A 25,638-nucleotide genomic window follows, 5' to 3' on the forward strand; every position below is an offset into this window, starting at 1 on the left:
GGGAAAAGAAGGCAATAAAAAGACGGGTTTAAAGTTACCATTTGAATTATTTTAGATATTATTAGTAAGCATTGATATACCCAATCTGATTTCCTGATTTTACAGCACTCTTCAATATGATGGTTGATTATAAAAATGGTGTCTTCCGTGTTGGTGTAGTGTAGTGAAATAATACGTGCTACTGTGTATTGGCCACAGTAGAGAAGGTTAACCATGCACATTGTGGGGTAGTTTTACTAAAGCTTTTGAAAGAGGCAAGTGGTGGTGTTGTCCATAGCAACCAATCAGCTTGTAGCTATCATCATTTCTCTTGCATTCTAGAACATGAGATACAGAATCTGATTGGTTGCTATGGGGAAAGACAAAATGTAATCCACTGTTTCAGCTAACCAGGTTTTAGCTCAATCCAGAGGCTCAACTGCTAATGGAGACTGGCTGCAAGTGAAATCCTGACGCTGCCACTTATGTTTTCTACAGTTAGTTTTCAACAGTGGTGGACAGAAAAGGCAAAATTCAGGAGAGAATTGGTCAAAGCAAGCAGCCAGCTGGAACTTTAGAGGAGCCAGGAAGATGCGCTCCCTCTGAGATTTCTGTATCTTTCTTTACAGCAGCTCTTGGAAATTGTCCAGAATCCAGATCAAGCTTACACCACTAACCACTGTCAGGAGAAATATCCAGCTTCTTTGCACTCCTAGGGCCTGATTATGCAAAAAAGGAGCAAGTAACCATGCACCACCTGCACAAACTCATGTTGCAATACAATGGGTGCAATATATATATATATATCTATATATATATATCTATTATAGAAAGGGACGGCACTGAGGATTTTTCAAAAGGTAAACTTATTTTCAAAATTCAAATTCCATGAGACATCAGAGAAACGTTTTGGTGCATGCAAGCACCTTCATCAGGATGACTCTCAGCTTGCAAAATATGACAAAAGGTTTGTCATATTTTGCAAGCTGAGAGTCATCCTGAGAAAAAATCCTCTGAGTGCCGTCCCTTTCTATGATATACATTGGCGGGCTGACCGCGTTGGACACAGGACACCGGGGTAATTGCATTTATTGAGTGCCTGATCAAGTTGCTACATATATATATATATATATATATATATATATATATACAGTTGTGCTCATAAGTTTACATACCCTAGCAGAATTTGTGATTTTCTGGCCATTTGTCAGAGAATATGAATGATAACTCACAAACTTTTCTTTCACTCATGGTTAGTGGTTGGGTGAAGCCATTTATTGTCAAACAACTGTGTTTACTCTTTTTAAATCATAATGACAACAGAAACTACCCAAATGACCCTGACCAGAAGTTTACATACCCTGGAGATTTTAGCCTGATAACATGCATACAAGTTGACACAAACGGGTTTGAATGGCTAGTAAACTTAACCATCCTCACCTGTGATCTGTTTGCTTGTAATCAGTGTGTGTGTATAAAAGGTCAGTGAGTTTCTGGACTCCTGAAAGACCCTTGCATCTTTCATCCAGTGCTGCACTGACGTGTCTGGATTCTGAGTCATGGGGAAAGCAAAAGAATTGTCAAAGGATCTGCGGGAAAAGGTAATTGAACTGTATAAAACAGGAAAGGGATATATAAAGATATCCAAGCAATTGAGAATGCCAATCAGCAGTGTTCAAACTCTAATTAAGAAGTGGAAATTAGGTATTCTGTGGAAACCAAATTACGGTCAGGTAGACCAACAAAAATTTCAGCCACAACTGCCTGGAAATTTTTCGGGATGCAAAGAAAAATTCACAAATAACTTCAGCTGAAATACAGGACTCTTTGAAAAAAAAGTGGTGTGGTTGTTTCAAGATGCACAATAAGGAGGCATTTGAAGAAAAATGGGCTGCATGGTCGAGTCGCCAGACGAAAGCCATTACTACGCAAATGCCACAAAGCATCCCGCTTACAATACTCCAAACAGCACAGAGACAAGCCTCAAAACTTCTGGAACAAAGTCATTTGGAGTGATGAGACCAAAGTTGAACTTTTTGGCCACAACCATAAACGTTACATTTGGAGAGGAGTCAACAAGGCCTATGATGAAAGGTACACTATTCCTACCGGAGGTGGATCGCTGATGTTTTGGGGATGTGTGAGCTACAAAGGCACTGGAAACTTGGTCAAAATTGATGGCAAGATGAATGCAGCATGTTATCAGAAAATGCTGGAGGAAAATTTGCACTCATCAGCCCGGAAGCTGCGCATGGGACGTACTTGGACGTTCCAACATGACGATGATCCAAAACACAAGGCCAAGTCGACAGCAGAATAAAGTGAAGGTTCTGGAGTGGCCATCTCAGTCTCCTGACCTCAATATCATTGAGCCACTCTGGGGAGATCTCAAACGTACAGTTCATGCAAGACAGCCCAAGAATTTACAGGAACTGGAAGCTTTTTGCCAAGAAGAATGGGCAGCTTTACCATCTGAGAAAATAAAGAGCCTCATCCACTACTACCACAAAAGACTTCAAGCTGTCATTGATGTTAAAGGGGGCAATACACGGTATTAAGAACTGGGGTATGTAAACTATTCATCAGGGTCATTTGGGTAGTTTCTGTTGTCATTATGATTTAATAAGAGTAAACACAGTTGTTTGACAATAAATGGCTTCACCCAACCACTAACCATGAGTGAAAGAAAAGTTTGTGAGTTATCATTCATATTCTCTGACAAATGGGCCGAAAATCACAAATTCTGCTAGGGTATGTAAACTTATGAGCACAACTGTATGTATATATATATATATATATATATATATATATATATATATAGTTAGATACAGGGTTAATATTGTCTGCTTTGCGTACAACCCACAAAAACTGGGCAGGATTTCACTTGCAATTGAGATTTCAGTTAGAATACCCCCTCCCAAATCTAAGGGTGTGTACACACGGTGAGATCCTTGCTATGTCCTATTTTTACTTGCGATTTCCCTTGAAGGGCCAGATAGGACAGATTTTGACTAACTTTTCTTGAGATATGTACTATGTGTGCTTACGATTTTGGCTTATGTGAGATTTTGGCTTATGTGAGATGTCATTGACATGTGAGATGAACTAGATAGGACACCGATCTAGCAAGGATTGACTTGCCTGCACAGCCTATCTTTTCTTGCGATGCCGACCTGGCGGGACCGCGCATCGGGATCGCAAGGTGACTTTCACCTTGCGATCTGCACTAACTTTTCTTACGATTTTGACTATATAGTCAAAATCTTAAGAAAAAATCTCACCGTGTGTACACACCTTAAATCTCTGTGCACATTTTATATCTGCCCCTTCCGCTGTGCAGCATGGTTTTACCAAGGTGCACGGTAATATGCTCGTTTTTTTGCTTTAGCAACACCTCAGGCCCCTAGTGTGCTGTAAGTGACTGCAAACTGACAGCTTTGTAAGGAGATACATTTTAGCTGGTAGAATGTCCATGGAGAGACATTTGCACATAAGTATAGTCCCTTGTGGTAAGCATAGGGTTAATAGTATAGCAAAACGTAATTAGTATGTTCACTAATGATTCAAGCTGTATTCATCAGTCAGCACATATCAGCTTCACAAGTATTATTTCTTTGTTATCTTGTGAGTATCACTGTAATCCCATCCTTTCTTCCAGACCAGCGTTGTCATCTAAACTGACAGCTGAGTGGGGTGGGTGCTTAATATTTAAGTGCAGTGTGAATGACAGAGCAGCACTGGGCAAAGTGATACCTCTAGTGACAGAGGCGGACTGGGTAATAGAAACTCAAGGATAATGGGAACATTTGGTGGACACTGTCCTGGGCCGGCGCTGCTGCAATTTCTGTGTGTTTGATGTAATAGCTACTAGGTCATTTAATAACCCTTCTTTTACAGACATACAGTTAGGTCCATATGCTGTATATTTCGACACTGACACAATTTGTTATTTTAGCTATTTACCAAAACATATTGAAGTACTATCAGCTTTAATTTGAGGGTATTCACATCCAAATTGTCCGACAGGTTAACAAATTATAACTATTTAATATCTGTCCCCCTCTTTTTCAAGTAACTTAAAGTACAGATATGCCCTTGTACATCCTTGCTGCAGTCATGTTAAGCAGCCCTTCTAGTCTCGCCATGCCATGGCGCAACTTGGTAGCGTTGAGTATCTTTTCTTGCAACTTTTTCTATTAACATGCATCTTATTTGCATCGCTATGCAAATAGGATGCACATGTAGCTTCTGTTGATTAAAATGGTATGCGGCATGCCTATATTCTGTTTGTGACTGTGGCTGTATCTGCATACGAAATGCTACATTACAGTGCTTTCCTGGAAAATACTGTAACGTAGCATTTCATATGCAGCTACATACACAGTCATGCACAGAATATAGGCATGTTTCAGGAGAAGCTGCTTGCGCGTCCTATTCACATATACCTCTTTCAGACCGCATTTGGCGGGTCGCATCTGGCAGCCGTACACGGGTGCTTCCCGGGTGCGACCTGCCTCGGCTCCATCACAGTGGCGTCCCCAGTCTGTCTTGCAGATGGCCAATGCTACCTTATCGAGCATTTGTACGGAATGATGCATACGGTCACACCGGTCACTGTTGTTTTTGTTTTTTTAGCAGCTGCAACTGTTATCAGTAGTATTTGCACTTACTAGCACAGAACTTTGACTATATCTCCAGACATTCCCTTTACATTCCCAGGAGACAGACTGTGCATTCGCAATACAAAATACCCATGTCACATATCCGTCTGCGCAAAGGCATACTTCCCTACTTTAAAAATCTCCTCTTTGGGAGAAGCCCGGAGAGGAGATACAGGTGGCCTATGATGGGGATGGGACGATCTATTTGCATTAGTAGGCCTCGTCCCTTGCAGCAAAATGCTGCAAAGTGTGCATATATTACTAGGGGGTGGGGCTAAAATGACATGATTAAAAGGCGTTTGCAGGGCTGGAGGGGGCGTTGTGGCTGCGTTTTAGGGGGGTTGTAGCAGCATTGGGGGGGGGGGGGGGGCGATTCGGACAACATAGGCGTGTCCGGACCATTTGCAGGGCGGGCCGCAGCGGCTGTGTGATGATCACACACAGCCGCTGTGACCCCCAAAATGGCGGGTTGCTGTCTGCATAAGCAGCTAGGCTGCGTAGGCAGAGGGCAACCATAAACATGTGAGTGCATCGCCGTTGTGCGAGGTGCTCACATGTTTGCGCAGGGGGGGAGGACCTGGCTTTTGGGGTGTACTTGCCCTGAGCTGGGCATCCCCCCCCCCAACATGTGAGTGTAATGGGTTGTAGATGTTCGATTTTTCGCACATCTACTATCCACATGCTGAATTAGTACCCACTTTTCCAGGTGTGCGGGGGTCTACCCAAAAAATCAGAAGTCTCCTGCATTTTCCAGGAGAGTAGGAAAGTATGTGCAAAAGCTGGCTGGCTTCTCTTGTATCCTCCGTCAAGGTGCATGTACATGGTGTGGTGCATGCACAGTTTGGAATTGCATTTGGCGGTGCATGCACAGTCTGCAGATAATAACAAGAAGCGTCCACATCCAGAGCCTGGTCTAACTGGGAAATCATAGTCCTACATTAGTAGAACAGAGGGGTGTGGTATGGCTGACCGACGCCGGGATCCCGGCAGCATACCGAAGCCGGGATCCCGGCGGGGAGGGTCTGGTGCAGCAAGCCCCTTGCGGGCTCAGTGGCGACCTGCGGTTGCCACGGGTTCTGTTCCCACTCGGTGGGTGTCGTGGACACCCACGAGTGGAAATAGTCCCTGTTGGTCGTCATGCCGACCTTCGGGATAGTGAGGGGACAGGATGTTGGTGTAGGTCATGTGGCCGTCGGTCTCCTGCCCGCGGTCACATGAATACCACCCAAGCAGAGTGTGGGCTAGTAGAAATCTGTGTGAATGCAATATACATTCTATGAAATACTACTGTAGCTGTATTGTCTGGCTTACATGTATTTACCTTTTTTTCCTCTGTCTCCACCTTTGCCTTGCTACCCCACACACACTGACACTCTCCCTATGTCTCCCTATCTCTTTCCCTACCTTTTCTTCTCTGTTTCCCACCCCAAAACTTTCTCTCACCTCTCCTCATACTTGCCCTCCTGACCCTCTCCATGAGGGAGAAAATGCTCTGTTCCTGGACTTTCCTGGTAATGTATGATTGCCATCACCTGTGGTGAAACACCTTTCTTATCAATTAACTAGCTCACCACAGGTGATGGCAATCATACATTACCAGGAAAGTCCAGGAACAGAGCATTTTCTCCCTCATGGAGAGGGTCAGGTAGGCAAGTATGCTTGCCTCTCCTGTCTTTCTCGATCAGGGGAGGGGAGATCTACTGTCATTACACTCCAACGTGCTGACATTTGTTTTCAACAGTTGCTTTTAATCTATAGATGATTAAATATATCTCCCTGCTTCCTCTTATACAGGTTTGCTGACTTTCCTAATAATGAATAGTTTTATTGTATTCCTAATGGCTTTGCAGCAGGTAACCTTGTGATGAGGTTACCAAGTGTGACTAGCTTGCAGTCTTGATCTGCAGAACTGCTCTCTGTGGACAGGTGGATCCATGTTCAGAACAGCATGGCCAGTCATGTCACCAGTTTCAAATTATTGTGTTGTACTATGGGGGTAATTCCAAGTTGATCGCAGCAGGAATTTAGTTAGCAATTGGGCAAAACCATGTGCACTGCAGGGGAGGCAGATTTAACATGTGCAGAGAGAGTTAGATTTGGGTGGGTTATTTTTTTTCTGTGCAGGGTAAATACTGGCTGCTTTATTTTTACACTGCAAATTAGATTGCAGATTGAACACACCCCACCCAAATCTAACTCTCTCTGCACATGTTAAATCTGCCTCCCCTGCAGTGCACATGGTTTTGCCCAATTGCTAACTAAATTCCTGCTGCGATCAACTTGGAATTACCCCCTATGTGCATTAAGATTATAGGTGAGATGTATCAAGCCTTGGAGAGAAATAAAGTGGAGAAGTTGCCCAAAGCAACCCATTAGCTTCTGTCATTTCACAGACTGCCCTAGATACATGACAGATACAGTATAAGCTGCTGGGATGCTTTGGGCAACTTTATCTCTCTCCAAGGCTTGGTACATCTCCACCCTATGACCTCAAAATTTTGGATTTAGTTTCATCATAATGTAGTGGGGAGAATTTTCTCACTTTATATTTTAAGAGAGTTAAAGGAAAGGTCAGGCTAAACAATGAATTTTGCATTGATTACATTCTAAAATATATTGGGCATTACTTGTAATAATACTATAAGTATCCAGGCTTGCCATTAATTTTGTATGGGGCTAGGCTGCTCCAGTGCCACTGGGCCATATACATACATGCTTGCTATATGCTGTATTTCATATATCGTGCCATCACATGAAAAATCTATTTTAATACCAATGCCATTTTTAATGACATGCAATATTGTCGTTATCAAGTTTTGAAAGCGGCTGGTAACAACAGAGCATTGCTTCACTTGGTCTTACCATATGTGTTCTTTTTTCATAGATGTTACTGAAACAATAAAATATAAATATCATAGCTCTTCTTACATTAAAACTTTCCCTGGAATATCGGGAGATCCTCACTAAAAATCATCATCATCCCCCCTAAGCATCCCTGGCTGGGCACTTCTTGTACTAGATTTAACTACATAGGTTTCACCTTTTTTTTCTTTCTCTCTTTCTCACAAGTTTCGGATCAGGCTTTTTCTTTTCTCCCCTCTTCTCTCTTTCTATTATCGATTTCTTTTTGTTCAATTTGTACTTTTCAGTTTGTTTTTGTAAAAGTCAGGTCTGTTTATATTCTTGCTCTCTATTTGGGATAGTTATTTTTTATTGTCTGAATAACTGCCTGCCGTATTATCGGGTGGCATTCATGTGACCGGCGGTCGGGAGACCGACGGTCACATGACCTCCTCCACCAGCCCGATGGCTCACTAACCCGATGGTCGGCATGCCGACCAACAGGGACTATTTCCACTCGTGGGTGTCCACGACACCCATAGAGTGGGAATAGAACCCGTGGCGACCGCAAGTCGCCACCGAGCCCGCAGCGTGGCGAGCGCAGCGAGCCCACAAGGGGCTTGCTGTGCTCGCCCCTCCCCACCGGGATCCCGGTGTCAGTATGCTGCCTGGATCCCGGCGTCGGTATGCTGACCGGCGGTCTCCTGAGCGCCGGTCAGACATACCACACCCGATTTATCTGCTGGCTCATTGACTATTAAGCACGATCTTGGCCTGCTCTCTGTTTCTGCCATTAGTACAAAGGTGGTCATTCTGAGCTGATCGCAGCCAGCAACTTTTTGCTGCTGCTGCGATCAACTAGTCCACGCCTATGGGGGAGTGTATTTTAGCTTAGCAGGGCTGCGATCGCTTGTGCAGCCCTGCTAAGCTAAAAATTTTTCAAGCAGATGTAGACTAGGCCTATACCTACTTACCCTGTGCGACGATCTCTGCGATGCTGGGGCCGGCTTTGACGTCAGACAGACGCCCTCTGTTCTCCTGGACATGCCTGCGTTTTCCTTTCCACTCCCCGAAAACGGCAGCCAACGGTCCGGATCATCCCTGGAACGCCTTCTTCCTGTCAATCTTCTTTGCGGTCGGCTCTGCGCCCGCTTCCTTCGTTAGCCGCGGCGTAACGTCGCGCACGCGCACTGCAGCCGCCGCGCATGCGCATTCCGGACCCGTTCGCACCGCAGCGTGACCCCCAAAGTACTGCCGTTATATGTATTTACTTTTTGTTATGCAATAAAAACTTAATTTGTTCTAAAACTTTCCCCTGGAAAGAGACAGGTTATGGTGAAAGACAGGATATTATAGTGTGCTGATGCATTGTGTCATTCGTCTGCTCCAGTTATATGGGAATATGTTGCATTATGTATAACTTTGGTCTTGTCCCCTTCTTCCTTACTGTGACCTCTCTGAGACACATTCTACAATTTGAATACTGAATTAATCTGCAGGTGTTCCATATGTCCCTCTCCAGTACACAGATGTCAGGGAGCCATGGCTAAGGTATTTATATCAAATATCATTATTTTCTGATACAGTCATTTAACAGTATGGGTGGTAATTTACTGCTGCTAATTGGTTCGCAGGGGGCTATTCAATTAGCCCCGAGAAACCGGATCTTATCCCCGATGCCTGGATCTATCGGGGAATATACAAGCATAATCCGTGATAAGTGCACCATGGACCTACGATAAGTGTCGAGAAAATACATAGGTCCGTGGCTTTTCACGGGACCTATGTATTTTCACATGAAAAACGGGTGTTTTTCGCAGAACCTAATTGTATAGGGGTGATAAAAAAAATGCGAAAAACACCCGTTGGATACCCCCCTTGTTTCCATTACCTTTTTACTCCACAAAAGAGAAAATATTTTAGAGAACAATAGCAGATTGATTAGAGAAAACTAGTCAAAAGTTGCAGTAGTGACAGTGCCTTGGTGATGGATGCACTAATACTAGGCCGTCTCGAGGGCCATTCAAGTAGAGTGGCCGCACAGGGGCACCTGCATTATACTTTTGACTGGCACAGTGCTGGCTTCATCTTCTTGCTCAAATGTGCCCAGGCCGTGACCCACAATCGGCACTGCGGCAGCATGACATTGAGGAGGTCACAAAGCCAGGAGGAGCAGGCAAGGAGTTTGAGAGGGGTGGCAGGTATAGACAGTGCAGGATTGCCTGCGTGTCCCGCCCCTTCATGTCTCTAGCTCAGCCCCCGGCCATCTCATGCTGTGCAGCTTCAGCAGACTCCAGCCTGCCCCCTTAGACTGTGAGAGGAACTGCAGGTAATAGCAGTGAAGGTGAGAAGAGATTAAAGGTGAATTAATCAGTGAGTGTACAGCATATCTGTTATTCATAATAATGTTGTTTCTAACAACAAATGTTTTAACTGTATTTATTGAAAACTTTCTTTATCATATGCCCCCTACTTTAAAAGGATTTTTTCCTAAAATTGTAAATTCCCGTAGATAGATTCAAAAAGTTGCAGGAAAATGCGTCCGATAAAAAATGAGTTTAAACTCTACCCAAACCAACTCAAACACGAATATTAGTAAATAAACCCCCTCATCTGATGAGGATGGCGTGTATACTGACCCCACACACTCTGATCCAGATACTTCTGATGGGGAATCTGTCTCACAGGTGGATGTTCCTGACTTATTGGAGGCTATCAGACTGATTCTTCAAATTACTGATGACCCGGAGCCTGATGCTACCTCTAAGAAACCGGCCAGGTTTAAACGGCAGAAAGTCGTTAGACAAGTTTTACCTCATTTTGACCATTTAGTTGACATACGTCAGGAATCCTGGGAAAATCCAGGAAAGAAATTCACACCTCACAAGAAGATGCTAGCTCGCTATCCCCTTGCTGCGGAACGAAGTAAAAATTGGGAAACACCCCCGCCAGTGGATTTGCAAGTGGCATGGCTGGTGGTATCCTCAGCTCTACCTGTAACTACCGTCACTTCTCTGAAAGAACCAACGAATAAGCGTGTGGAGGGTTGCTTAAAGGCGATTTACACCCTCGCAGGAGCTGTGCATCGGACCACTATTGCAGCGACATGGGCTGCAGAGGCTATTGAAGCGTGGGCTCAGGAGGTGGAAGCGGAGCTACCTTCCAACTTTTCTGATAATGCTAGACAGTGTCTCTCGTATATTGGGGGTAATTCTAAGTTGATCGCAGCAGCAAGTTTGTTAGCAATTGGGCAAAACCATGTGCACTGCAGGGGGGGCATATATAACATTTGCAGAGAGAGTTAGATTTGGGTGGGTTATTTTGTTTCTGTGCAGGGTAAATAGTGGCTGCTTTATTTTTAAACTGCAATTTAGATTTCAGTTTAAATACACCCCACCCAAATCTAACTCTCTCTGCACATGTTATATCTGCCTCCCCTGCAGTGCACATGGTTTTGCCCAACTGCTAACTAAATTGCTGCTGCGATCAACTCAGAATTAGGCCCATTGTCACAGCATCTCATTACATTAAGAAGGCGGCTTCTGATGCTGGTGTTCTGGCGGTCGAGGCTTCTACTACGTCCATTTTGGCTTGCCGGATCCTATGGCTACGGTCCTGGTCTGTATCTGGCACTGTGTGGTCATATCTGGCACTGTGGGGGCATATCTGGCACTGTGGGCACATGGCACTGTGGGGGCATATCTATAATCTGGCACTGTGGGGGCATATCTAGCACTGTGGGCACATGGCTCTGTGGGGGCATATCTGTATCTGGCACTGTGGGGTCATATCTGGCACTGTGGGGGTATATCTGGCACTGTGGGGGCATGTGTGTATCTGGCACTGTGGGAGCATATGTGTTTGAGGTTTTTACCTGTGGGGGCCAATGTGTTATTTCGTGTGAGGCAGTCATGACACTGTGCAGCAAGGCTACGTCCCTTTTTTGTTATACCATGCCCACTTTTTGTTATACCACGCCCACTTTTTTGTTATGCCACGCCCCTTTTTTGCGCGCGCTATTATTCCTCCTAGGTAGATCACAAAAGCAGGACAGGATTCAATGCTTCCTATCTCATCCACAAGTGTCGCTACACTCGGCGATGCAAGTGCTAGGTCTCATGGTGTCGGCTTTCGACATGGTGGAGTACGCTCAATTCCATTCCTGCCCTCTACAGAAACTGATTCTAGCCAAGTGGGACGGCCTGCTTCACCGGATCAGGTCTCAAATGATCTCCACGTCTCCGGAGGTCCGTCTGTCACTGAGCTGGTGGCTGCAGGACCATCGATTGAGCAGGGGTCGTCCCTTCTGGATCTCCAGCTGGGTCCTCCTGACGATGGATGCCAGTCTGAGAGGTTGGGGCGAGGTGTTGGAGCAACACTCCCTTCAGGGTCGGTGGACCAAGGAGGAGTCTCTCCTCCCGATAAACATTCTGGAGCTGCGGGCGGTGTTCAGTGCTGTGAACTTGGCCCAGCATTTATTACAGAACAGGCCTGTTCAGGTACAGTCAGAACGCCACCACGGTGGCGTACATAAATCATCAAGGTGGCACTCGAAGCCGCATGGCAATGAGGGAAGTATCAAGGATTCTTCAGTGGGCGGAACGCCATCTGCCAGCCATATCGGCAGTGTTCATTCCGGGGGTCCTAAACTGGGAAGCGGACTTCCTCAGTCATCAGGACGTACACGCCGGAGAGTGGAGCCTCCATCCAGAAGTATTTCAACTCTCAGTGGACAAGTGGGGTCTCCAAGATGTAGACATGATGGCGTCTCGACACAATCACAAGGTTCCGGTCTTCAGAGCAAGGACAAGGGATCCTCAAGCTGCGTTCGTGGACGCACTGGCAATTCCATGGAACTTTCGGTGTCACTTCTGCCTAGGATAATAAGGAAGTTCAAGCAAGAAGGAGGACTCCTGCTTCTGATTTCCCCAGCGTGGCCCAGACGGCATTGGTTCTCAGACCTTCAGGGTCTATCGATAGAGCATCCCCTTCTACTTCCACAGCGCCCAGACCTCCTCGTTCAGGGCCCTTGTGTATATCAGGATTTGGACAGATTGGCTTTGACGGCGTGGCTCTTGAAGCTTCGGTACTAAGGGCCAAAGGATTTTCTGAGGCGGTCATTCAAACCATGTTGAAGGGCCGGAAACCAGCTTCTGCTCGGATTTACCATAAGGTCTGGAATTCCTACTTTGCTTGGTGCGCGGATAACAATCATGACACAAGTTTAGTACGGCCAAACTTTTGGCCTTTCTACAACAGGGCCTGGACTTCGGTCATCGTCTGGCCTCCCTCAAGGTTCATATTTCTGCTTTGTCGGTTTGGTTTCAGAGAAAAATTGCGACTCTGCCTGATGTTCATACATTCACTCAGGGTGTGTTACGGATTCAACCTCCTTACGTCCCGCCTGTGGCTCCTTGGGATTTGTCGGTGGTTCTTGAGGCTTTGCGAGAGTCTCCGTTTGAACCTCTTGAATCTGCAGACCTTAAGTGGCTTTCTCTTAAGGTCTTGTTTCTGCTGGCTATTGCCTCTGCTAGACGGGTATCGGATTTGGGTGCCTTGTCGTGTAGGTCCCCTTATCTGATTTTTCACTTGGACCGGGCGGTTCTTCGAACGCGTCCCGGGTATCTACCTAAGGTGGTGTCTTCTTTCCACCTTGATCAGGAAATTGTGGTTTCCGGCCTTTGTCTCTCCTGAATTGTCTTCCAAAGAGCGGTCTTTGGATGTGGTACGGGCTCTCCGTATCTATGTGAAGATGCAGCTTCTGTTAGAAAGTCTGATTCTCTCTTTGTACTGTTTGGTTTTCACAAACGTGGCTGGCCTGCTTACAAGCAGACCCTGGCCAGATGGATTAGAATGGTGATTGCACATGCTTATGTACAGGCTGGTCGTCCAGCTCCTGCTACTATCAAGGCCCATTCTACTCGGTCAGTTGGACCTTCTTGGGCGGCCCGCCGTGGTGCGACCCTTGAACAATTGTGCAAGGCGGCTACGTGATCCTCAGTGAACACGTTCATAAGGTTCTATGCCTTCGATACTTCCGCCTCCCAGGATGCTTCCTTTGGACGCCGGGTTCTTGTGCCCGCTACAGTGCGTCCCCTCCCATGAGGAACTGCTTTAGGACATCCCCGATGTTATTCCCTGTGGAACCCCAGTGTACTCCGCTGCAGAAAAGGAGATTATGGTAAGAACTTACCTTTGTTAAATCTCTTTCTGCGAGGTACACTGGGTTCCACAGGGCGCCCGCCCTGACGCACTTAGCTTCTTTGGGTTTATATGGCATTAGCCGCTGATACCGTCACCTGTCGTGAGAATGTGGTGAACGTGGCTACTAACGGTTGTCGTCTCTTTTACCTGCTACTGCATTGGACTAGTTAACAAAACTGAGCTCCTGTGCACGGAGGCGAGGTTATAGAGGAGACGGCGCTGTGCATTCTGGGAACAGTCAAAGCTTTTAGCCTGTTGGTGCCTCGGATCAAGATCCCACTCTACACCCCAATGTTATTCCCTGTGGAACCCAGTGTACCTCGCAGAAAGAGATTTCAAAAAAGGTAAATTCTTACCATAAATCTACTTTTTCAACCACTGTTACAAGAAAATAGATAGTTTACCAGCGCTGTTGCTTGTTTTATCTCACCAAATACAATGTGAAAGTAGACGGATGAGATCATAAAATATAACAACATTTACTACAACATAAAAAAATGCTCCAACAACACTCTCTCTCTATTATTATTATTATTATTATTATTATTATCACCACCACTGATAGCAATGCACTAGCAGCAGGACTTTCGTAATCTCACAATAGTTTGGCAGATGTAGGCAATTTGCAGAGCGTTCTTCAGTTGCTTCTGAGGAAACTGGGTGCTGTTCTGCCTGGAGAAACACGTCAAGCTTCTTTCTCTTAACTGACTCCAGTAACCATTCATCCGACTGAGTCTTGTCTCATTCTGTACCAGTTTACGGATACCTACAGGATTTAAAAGTGGAACCCTCAACGCTTGGCAAATTGCCTACATCTGCCAAGGGATTGCCATGAATTATCCTCATGTGGGTAATACCTTATTGAACTAACTGGTTGAGAAATTAAAATTGTGAGCTATGGGTTAATGTGTTGGTGGCACCTACGATATGGGCACTTACCGTGCATTTTTGTTCACTCCCACTCCGATTAAAAAGATGGCAGTGGACCGCCTGACAGTGCAACCTTAATTAGATGCGTGAATGCATCGGGAGGCAGTCTGTCACACATGCTGGTCGGCCTTGCCCTGTGCTGGGTGGCCCCCAGCAAGTGAGGAGATGGATGCAGATCTGGCTGTGTATGCAGACCTCTGCGTCCATCTCTGAATCAGGTCCTCAATCTTCCAACTATACAAATATATTATACACTGTACACATGTAATTTCACTCCCTTAACCAACATGCAGGGTACAGTATCTATAATTAAAGTCCACCTGAGCAACAGACTATCATGCATGCACTAGCAGTAGTTCCTATATATATATATATATATATATATATATATATAAAAAATAGGAGTGAAGCGCCACGTGTGAGGGAAAACAACACCTGAAATTAAATATATTTATATGTAAAAAAACACACTCCCTTGTAAGTAATAGGGTGTCAGCCTTCCCCTAAACAGTTTTACAGCATTGGTAAGATGCTGTATAAAATTGAGATGAGTATGGATAGATAGGGGTACTGGCGACCAGCTGGTGTTTTTATATACCAAAATATTTAGCGGACTTGAGTATCATATATAAAGGACTGGATTGAGAAAAAACTCCTTTTTATGTAAAAGAGAAATAACAATTTATTTTATCAATAATAAAAAATATATATTTTACACTTGCTTTCTAAAAGATACATATAAAACCGATTCCTCTACAAATATAAAAAATGTATTAAAACGGATTATATAGTAAAAAGCAGTTGTATAAAAATATTTTAAGACATAAAATGGAAAGACATAAAATAATTTTTTTTTGGATTAGTAGTTATTGAAAAACAGCTTAACTTAGGGTGGAGGGTCATACAGGAGATCCCAACGCGTTTCGTCTATCTGACTTCATCAAGGGGTAGTGACTGAATGATCCCAGTGAGCTTATATACCCACTGATAAGGAGTTACTAGCTGTGACATCACTTCCTGTCAATTAGTATTGAGAAGGTGTATCATACATACAATTCATATTTATAGCATAAGAAACAAAGATGGAGCAGTGTTAGATAAGACATGGAGAGGCTTCCCATGTTTTTAGATCAAAAAAACGAGTAGTATAACTTATTTTAAACAGTTTCATGTAAAGTTTGTATTGAGAATATGCACTTCCGCCCCACTTCCGGTTTCGGCGGTTCTTGGGTGCACATGTGCAGACGCCCCACTTCCGGTTTCGCGTCTCTGGAGTGCGCATGTGCAGACGCCCCACTTCCGGTTTCGCGTCTTATTGAAAGGAGGTGTTCAGGGCTTCATGCCCCACTTCCGTCCTAGCAGTTCGGATGGTTTTAGTCCCCACTTCCGGTTTACATGTCCGGAATCACATGATGTTTATCCTTGTTGTGAGGATGTTTGGGAGAGTTCAATGTTTGAACGGCAGCCATTTTAGAGGAGTCCCTATGGGCGGACATGAATTCTCCATACGTATTGCTCAGTAACATAAAATAAAGGGAAATAAATATTCATTAGTATCGATGCGCTTTAGGTATTTCAAAAACGATTATTAATACATTTCTGGCATATAGTATGTCCACTTTTAGATGCAAGGCATTGTATTTAGATAGATAGCAATTACTTATAATGAATGGCAGAATGCAAACCGGACAGTTTAATCTAATTATATTATCATATGTTATTCATAAGCAGAGAATGGCTATTTTTGAGTCTACATAAATTATACTATATATGTATATATGTGATAGGTGCACTTGTGAAGACATTTATATATGTTGGTGCATTTATTTAAACATCATATATCATATTTGTGCATTTATTAGTAAAAAATAGTCTGTGCTTGATTATGTGCTTAGTTAATAAAAAATACGTATTGCATAATTGAATCTTATTCAGACACATTAGTGTTTGTAGACCAGTTTTTTACAGTACTTTAGCTTCCCAGGGAGTCACCCTCTTGGTACTATTAAAGCCCAACACTGCTTAGCTTCCAAGATCGGACGGGCTTGGGCGTGGAGCCAGTGTGGTATGACTGTATCTTATTGGCTATGAAAAAAACACTCATTTTTGTGTCAAATATTTTTATTTTCATGCTCACGTATACAATTAGTTTATAATTTAGTGTGGTAATGTGATAATAAAACAATGACCTTATAGGAAGGGGGCAATTTCATAACCCTCATTAAATCCTGCCGGGTGCATCGTGTTGAGCTGGTAGATCCAAAACATTTCTCTTTGAGATAGTTTATTCGCCAAGTCTCCGCCTCTTTCTCCAATTTGTACGTGTTCGATTGCTTTAAATGATAAGTCTTCTGGGTTTGAATTATGTTCCAAGATGAAATGTCTGTAGATAAGGTGGGTATCAAGCTTGTTTTTGATGCTCCTGATGTGTTCCTGAATTCTTAGTTTCAGTGTACGCTTCGTTTTCCCCACATATCTCTTCTTGCATGTACATTCCAGTAAATAAATGACTGAGCTGCTGTTGCAATTGAGGAATTCTTTTATCTTGAATTCTTTGGTATCTCCGGAGTCAAAAAAAGTTTTTCTGTTTGGGTTTAGAAATTTGCAGATGTTGCATCGTCCGCATTTGAATGCTCCCGTGCACTTCATAAATGTTTGAGTAGTTCTTTCCTTATTGGTATTGCATAGCATGCTCGGTGCAAGGTGGTCTTTGAGACTTTTAGATTTACGGAATACTATCTGTGGTTTTTCCGGGAGAATTTCCTTTAGTACAGGATCCATAAGCAAGATCTTCCAATGTTCCCTGAGGGATGTTTTGATATGATTCTCATGTTGATTGAACGTGGTAATGAATGCAGTTGATTCCTTTGGGGCTTCCTTCTTTTTGTATTCTAAGAGGTCTTCCCTTCTTAAGGTGTTTGTTCTTACAGTGGCCTTGTCCAAAATTGATTTTGGGTATGACTTACCCTCAAAGCGTTTTCTGTAGATGGCTACCTGTTCATTGCAGTCCTCTTTCCTGCTACAGTTCCGTTTTATTCTATGGAACTGAGAATAAGGGATGTTGTCTTTCCATGTCTTTGCGTGGCTGCTTTGATAGTGTAGGTAGCTATTTTTGTCCACCCCTTTGATGAAGTTCCTGGTTACCACTGATGAGCCTTCACCTATTAGTATAAGATCCAAGTACTCTATGGAGGTTTTGTTTATATTATACGTGAAGGTAAGATTCATATCATTGATTTTTAAAAGATTAAAAAATTCCATAAAAAGTTCCAGACTGCCATCCCATATTATTAAAATGTCATCAATATAGCGTTTGTACAGGATCACATTATTTTTATAAAATTGAGTGTTGTACACATGAAGTTCCTCCCATTGTCCCATAAATAGGTTTGCGAAACTTGGTGCAAATATCGTACCCATCGCGGTCCCACAGCGTTGAAGATAAAAACTCTCTAAAAATTTAAAATAGTTTCGACTCAAGATAAAATTCATCACATCACAGATAAAAGATCTTTGGGTAATTGTGAGGGTGGGGTCTTTGTCTAAAAAACCCTTGCAAGCCTTGATGCCTTTAGAATGCTCGATGCACGTATACAGAGACTGGACATCTAATGTGATCCATAAAAAGGTGTCCTTCCATTCAACTGATTTCATCAGGTTCAATACCATAGTGGTGTCTTTAAGATAGGAAGGTAGTTCCTTAACATATGGGTTTAAGAAGACATCTACATATTCAGATAGTTTTGATGTTAGGGAGTCAATTCCCGCGACAATAGGTCTCCCTGGAGGGTTCAAGAGGTTTTTATGAATTTTCGGCAAATAGTAAAAAATGGGGGTTATGGGACTAGATTGCATTAAGAATTGGAATTCTTCCTTCGTGATGCTTCCATTCCGGAGTCCTTGTGTGAGGAGTATTCTCAACTCTTCTATGTAGGCATCCTTGGGATCATTCTGTAGTGGTTCATAGGATATAGTATCTCCTAATAAGCGATGAGCTTCTTTCACATAGTTGTCTCGATCCAGGATAACTAGTCCCCCCCCTTTGTCAGCCGGTTTTATCACTATTTCTGAATTTTTCTGTAATTTCTTAAGTGCCTCTTTTTCTCTGTTAGTGAGATTTTTTGTTGCAACTGGTGCAAGATTAGTGTCGCATAAATCTTTTTTCACCAGATCATAAAATATGCTGATATGGTTGCCTTTTGATTCGACCGGGTAATATTTAGATTTGCGTTTCAATCCAGACCTTGATGCTTCTTCATAGTTTGAGATGATGGCATTATCCTTACGTGCAAAGTGTCTTTTGAGTGTGAGCTTGCGGATAAATTTGTTTAGGTCTATGAATGTCTCGAATTTATTCAGCTTTTCTGTGGGTGCAAATGATAGACCTTTGCTCAATAACGAAGTTTCGTAATTTGTCAATACATGCTTTGAAATGTTGAAAATGCCCTGCTCTTCAGGGACTAGTGCTGTACATTCCTCCTTTTGGTGTTGTAATCTTTCCCTCCTGCCGCCCCGTTTTCCTCTTCTTCTACGTGGGGCCTTTTTAGAGGGGATGCATGTGTTGATTCTTCTTGTAGCGTGCCTCTGAACGTATTTTTTGGACGGGCTCCTAGGCGTGGTGATAAAAAAACCTTTTCGTCCGTTGATCTTAATCTTTGTAAAGTAGAATATTTATTATATGTCTTGATCTTTTGTGTGTGGTGAGAGTCATTTCTAGTGTTCGATCTGCCTCTGTGTGGTACTGTTTTCCACACTTGGTTCCCACGATTAGATGTATTCGTGGTGGTGAATCTGCTCCAATTCTTTGTTTTACCATTGTCATAGTCCTCCTTGTCACGAAGAAACTTCTTTTCTTTGCCCCGTATGACTTCTTCCTCTATGCGTTCTAATTTCTTATTAAGAACCAGTTCGTTAGTTCTGTAGTCCTCTGGTTTTATAAGGTTCTAATTCAATTTCTTTATCCTTTATGTCTTTCTCAATAGAGGATACGTTCTTTCTCCTCTCGGAGATCAATAATTTCATTAGATTTATTGAGCAAGTGTGTAGGGTAGAGTCCCATTTTTCCATAAACTCTGGATCTGATGTTCCAATGGTGGGTTGTTTCACTAGTCTCAGTCCTCTCGGTACTCTGTTGACTGAGATGTAATGTTCCAAACCTTTTATGTCCCACCATGTTTTGATTTCTTTTACTAAGAGTCTCTCCATGTCCCAAAACAGATCATCTAAGTCCCTGGAGGGAGTTGGGATGTCAGTCAGTTTGTCTTCGCTAAATATTTTCTGGCACCAATCATTTCTTTTGTTGGTACGTTCATTAATTCTGAACATGTTTTTGGGTGTTTTTTTAGACCACAGCACCAGGCAGCTAAACAATTGACCAGTCTTAAATATAAAAAATAGGAGTGAAGCGCCACGTGTGAGGGAAAACAACACCTGAAATTAAATATATTTATATGTAAAAAAACACACTCCCTTGTAAGTAATAGGGTGTCAGCCTTCCCCTAAACAGTTTTACAGCATTGGTAAGATGCTGTATAAAATTGAGATGAGTATGGATAGATAGGGGTACTGGCGACCAGCTGGTGTTTTTATATACCAAAATATTTAGCGGACTTGAGTATCATATATAAAGGACTGGATTGAGAAAAAACTCCTTTTTATGTAAAAGAGAAATAACAATTTATTTTATCAATAATAAAAAATATATATTTTACACTTGCTTTCTAAAAGATACATATAAAACCGATTCCTCTACAAATATAAAAAATGTATTAAAACGGATTATATAGTAAAAAGCAGTTGTATAAAAATATTTTAAGACATAAAATGGAAAGACATAAAAAATTTTTTTTTGGATTAGTAGTTATTGAAAAACAGCTTAACTTAGGGTGGAGGGTCATACAGGAGATCCCAACGCGTTTCGTCTATCTGACTTCATCAAGGGGTAGTGACTGAATGATCCCAGTGAGCTTATATACCCACTGATAAGGAGTTACTAGCTGTGACATCACTTCCTGTCAATTAGTATTGAGAAGGTGTATCATACATACAATTCATATTTATAGCATAAGAAACAAAGATGGAGCAGTGTTAGATAAGACATGGAGAGGCTTTCCATGTTTTTAGATCAAAAAAACGAGTAGTATAACTTATTTTAAACAGTTTCATGTAAAGTTTGTATTGAGAATATGCACTTCCGCCCCACTTCCGGTTTCGGCGGTTCTTGGGTGCACATGTGCAGACGCCCCACTTCCGGTTTCGCGTCTCTGGAGTGCGCATGTGCAGACGCCCCACTTCCGGTTTCGCGTCTTATTGAAAGGAGGTGTTCAGGGCTTCATGCCCCACTTCCGTCCTAGCAGTTCGGATGGTTTTAGTCCCCACTTCCGGTTTACATGTCCGGAATCACATGATGTTTATCCTTGTTGTGAGGATGTTTGGGAGAGTTCAATGTTTGAACGGCAGCCATTTTAGAGGAGTCCCTATGGGCGGACATGAATTCTCCATACGTATTGCTCAGTAACATAAAATAAAGGGAAATAAATATTCATTAGTATCGATGCGCTTTAGGTATTTCAAAAACGATTATTAATACATTTCTGGCATATAGTATGTCCACTTTTAGATGCAAGGCATTGTATTTAGATAGATAGCAATTACTTGTAATGAATGGCAGAATGCAAACCGGACAGTTTAATCTAATTATATTATCATATGTTATTCATAAGCAGAGAATGGCTATTTTTGAGTCTACATAAATTATACTATATATGTATATATGTGATAGGTGCACTTGTGAAGACATTTATATATGTTGGTGCATTTATTTAAACATCATATATCATATTTGTGCATTTATTAGTAAAAAATAGTCTGTGCTTGATTATGTGCTTAGTTAATAAAAAATACGTATTGCATAATTGAATCTTATTCAGACACATTAGTGTTTGTAGACCAGTTTTTTACAGTACTTTAGCTTCCCAGGGGGTCACCCTCTTGGTACTATTAAAGCCCAACACTGCTTAGCTTCCAAGATCGGACGGGCTTGGGCGTGGAGCCAGTGTGGTATGACTGTATCTTATTGGCTATGAAAAAAACACTCATTTTTGTGTCAAATATTTTTATTTTCATGCTCACGTATACAATTAGTTTATAATTTAGTGTGGTAATGTGATAATAAAACAATGACCTTATAGGAAGGGGGCAATTTCATAACCCTCATTAAATCCTGCCGGGTGCATCGTGTTGAGCTGGTAGATCCAAAACATTTCTCTTTGAGATAGTTTATTCGCCAAGTCTCCGCCTCTTTCTCCAATTTGTACGTGTTCGATTGCTTTAAATGATAAGTCTTCTGGGTTTGAATTATGTTCCAAGATGAAATGTCTGTAGATAAGGTGGGTATCAAGCTTGTTTTTGATGCTCCTGATGTGTTCCTGAATTCTTAGTTTCAGTGTACGCTTCGTTTTCCCCACATATTTTTTTATGTCTTTCCATTTTATGTCTTAAAATATTTTTATACAACTGCTTTTTACTATATAATCCGTTTTAATACATTTTTTATATTTGTAGAGGAATCGGTTTTATATGTATCTTTTAGAAAGCAAGTGTAAAATATATATTTTTTATTATTGATAAAATAAATTGTTATTTCTCTTTTACATAAAAAGGAGTTTTTTCTCAATCCAGTCCTTTATATATGATACTCAAGTCCGCTAAATATTTTGGTATATAAAAACACCAGCTGGTCGCCAGTACCCCTATCTATCCATACTCATATATATATATATATATATTTATCAAGGGGTCCTGACCATGCACTCTCTAATGGTTAGCCAAGCCTCTGTGGCAGCTGGCCACACCCCATCTGGAGACTGGCCAAACCCATAAATATGGGCCCCTACTAATGAATTCCCCTGATGGGCCCTTCATGCTCCATTCCGACACTGCCTAGAATCGACCCTAAATTTGATTAATGCGCATGAGCGACCTTACAGGCTCAGACATGCGCAGTCCAGAAAACACATCATCTCAAGCTGCTTTATAATTTTCTGCATATGCACCACGGACATGGGTGTGGATCATAGGGTCGACAGTAACTAGGTTGACAGTCATAAGGTTGACCACTATTGGTCGACAGTGACTAGGTCGACACCTGAAATAGGTCGACATGGTCATTAGGTCGACATGGAAAATTTAATATTTTTTAGGTGTTGTTTTCTTTGTAAAGTGACCGGGAACCTCAATTAGTGCACTATGTGCACTCGCATGAGTCGCTTCGCTCTCCATGCGTTGGGCAAGGTGCCTCGCTACGCTACCGCTGCACTCGGTACAGGTTACTATTCCCAATCGTAGTCCACGTGGATCGTAAAATATGAAAAAGTTCAAATAATAAAAAAAAGTGAGAAACTCATGTCGACCTTTTAGTGTGTTGACCTTTGCCATGTCAACGTAATGCATGTCGACCAACAGTGGTCGACCTAATGAGTGTCGACCTAAAGACCGGTCACACCGATGCAACTACAACGGAGGGGGTAGAGGGAAAGGTACATTTGCACAGTACCTCTCTTGCGACTGTAGTTCAGGCACATTGCGGTACGAAGACATCCTACATTGCTGTGATGAGCAGCCACGGTATACAGGATATGTCTTTGTGCTGACATTGTGGTCATATTGATAAATCTCCACTAAGTCACTGCTCCCATGTACTGCATGGATTGAAAGCAGGAGAGGGCACTAGAAGCCCCTGACCCCTTCCAGCACTCTCACCATCCACAGAGGTATATGTTCCCAAATAACACTCTACACTCTGCTAAATCATATTTTTTAGCCACCTAAACACACAGCACTCTCCTCTTTTTTTCTTTATAACCTTCATTCATTGAATCAGTTCTTTTCTGCTTTTTCCTTGTAGAGTCCAGATACTGTATAAGGCATAATGCAGAAAACCTATTTTATGAAGCAATGTATGTACTATTGCTGCCATTTTAATACAATTTATTAATACTGTACTGTTGGACAGGTCCATATTATTTCACATAAATAAGGATGTGGTCGACAATTGTCATATTTACAAATTTCAAGTTCCATTGTGCTATCCAGAGAGATGATTGACATGTTTCCATTTTTAGCAGTACTGACCCTGTCATTGTAGCATGACAACTGAATTATTTCTGTAACATGGATATTATGTTCTCTAGTAACTCATCAGTATCTCTGTTCTATACTACTTTCATCACTTGGTGACAGGATTACTACGAATTTGTTGCATTATAAAATGTTATGTTTTTGTCTTTGAAGAGCTTACTGTCCTTGAGTTGTGGTGGAATTTGTTACAATTGCTTCCATAGAGACATCACACACACATATGCTAGATGATATAATCTAGAACAGTGGTTCCCAACCTCGATCCTCAAGTACCCCCAACAATTCATGTTTTGAAGGTCTTCTCACAGGATTGCAAGTGAAATAATTTGCTCCACCTGTGGGTGTTTTAAAATGTGTCAGTGAGTAATTAATACACGTGTTCAATTGCTAGGTGACCTGGAAAACATGAACTGTTGGTGGTACTTGGGGACCGAGGTTGGGAAACACTGATCTAGAGCATACTGTCTCCAAATCTTTGAATGCCAAACAAAAGGAAAAACATCAATGAGATTTGATTACTACCTAATAACCCATTCCTTTCAGGCACCTTTGAAGGATCATTAAATTTATTGATTGATTGAGCAACCATCTTTTTATATTATTGCTCTGAGAAACATGGATAGGACCAGCATTCGGAGGGTGTGTTGGTCCTTTTAGTGCCATTTAGAGGATATTGGGGTGCCAACAGATGAGCTAGTTACTTAATTTGGATATATTAATGTATGATCTATTATCATGTAGCATAACAATATGCAATGATCTGACACAGAGTGGGTGCTATTATTACGTAGCATTAGGGACCGTCAGAACAGAGATGCCTTGACAGGGCCTGGCGGCTTGTAAACATATGCAACCAGATCTCTATATTTCTATTATCATGTAGTATTCGGTCTCATTGCTCTTCCTTTGCAGTGTGCTGGGGGAATATTTTTAAGTTCTTCTTGTCTAGATTAACCCCTTCCTTTCATGCACCTGTGAAGGACCTTTAAATTGATTGATTGAGCAACCACCATTATATATTAATGTCAAGCAACACATACAGTATATCCCAGAGATACTGTATAGAGTATGAGTTGCATGTTAACCACACCCAATGCCAATATACACGCAGTTGGCTGATGTTTTAAGTACTTCACATATGTCTGAGTTTCACTGCGTAAGCGACCAGATTGTTACTGAACCACGACACAGAACAAATTTGGTTGTAAGGTGTATAGAATTCAGTGAGCAAGTAACGGCAGTGGTGCCGAGAAGGAGGGGAAGCAGGTACTCTTTACCCAGGCCTGTTGAAGGGGCTTGGGGCCCGCTACCCCCCTCCCCCTTCCCGGTTGAAGAGACTTGGTCAGGGAGAGAGAGAACTAACTGCCGCTGCAACAGCCTCTCTCCCCAGCCCAGCACACGCTGCTCAGTCCTGTGTGCTGAGCGGAAGAGAGGCAGCTGCAGCCTGTCCTCTCGTTGTGTGGGGGTGCGATTACACCTGCAGCCTGCTGGATTAGACACCAGCGACCCTCTGTGCGGGGGTGGTCTTCTGTTTGCCGGCGGTCGGGCTCCCGGCGCTCAGTATACCGGCGCCGGGAGCCCGACAGCCGGAATACCGACAATTATTTTCCCTCGTGGGGGTCCACGACCCCCATAGAGGGAGAATAAAATAGTGTGGCGCGCGTAGCGCGCCACCGTGCCCGTAGCGTGGCGAGCGCAGCGAGCCCGCAAGGGGCTCATTTGCGCTCGCCAAGCTGTCGGTAAGCCGGCGGTCGGGCTCCCGGCGCCGGGATGCTGGTCGCCGGGAGCCCGACCGCCGGCCAGCCGTAGTGAACCCCTGTGCGGCATACGCGGCCACGCGACCTATAGTTTTTATTTATTTAAAGGAGGGGGTCTGGCCAAGCCT

At 42.9% G+C, this 25,638-nt stretch overlaps 1 protein-coding gene and 2 pseudogenes across 1 annotated transcript in view; 1 reads left to right on the forward strand and 2 right to left on the reverse strand.

Moving 5' to 3' along the window:
• PAK3 (p21 (RAC1) activated kinase 3) overlaps nucleotides 1-25,638 on the forward strand; it is a 385,994-nt gene that overhangs the window by 89,880 nt on the left and 270,476 nt on the right. The window lies entirely within an intron of this gene.
• On the reverse strand, nucleotides 16,575-16,694 carry LOC134952702 (5S ribosomal RNA; annotated as a pseudogene).
• Nucleotides 21,569-21,688, reverse strand: LOC134951042 (5S ribosomal RNA; annotated as a pseudogene).

The sequence above is a fragment of the Pseudophryne corroboree genome, chromosome 8 (assembly GCF_028390025.1).
Source record: "Pseudophryne corroboree isolate aPseCor3 chromosome 8, aPseCor3.hap2, whole genome shotgun sequence".
NCBI lineage: Eukaryota > Metazoa > Chordata > Amphibia > Anura > Myobatrachidae > Pseudophryne > Pseudophryne corroboree.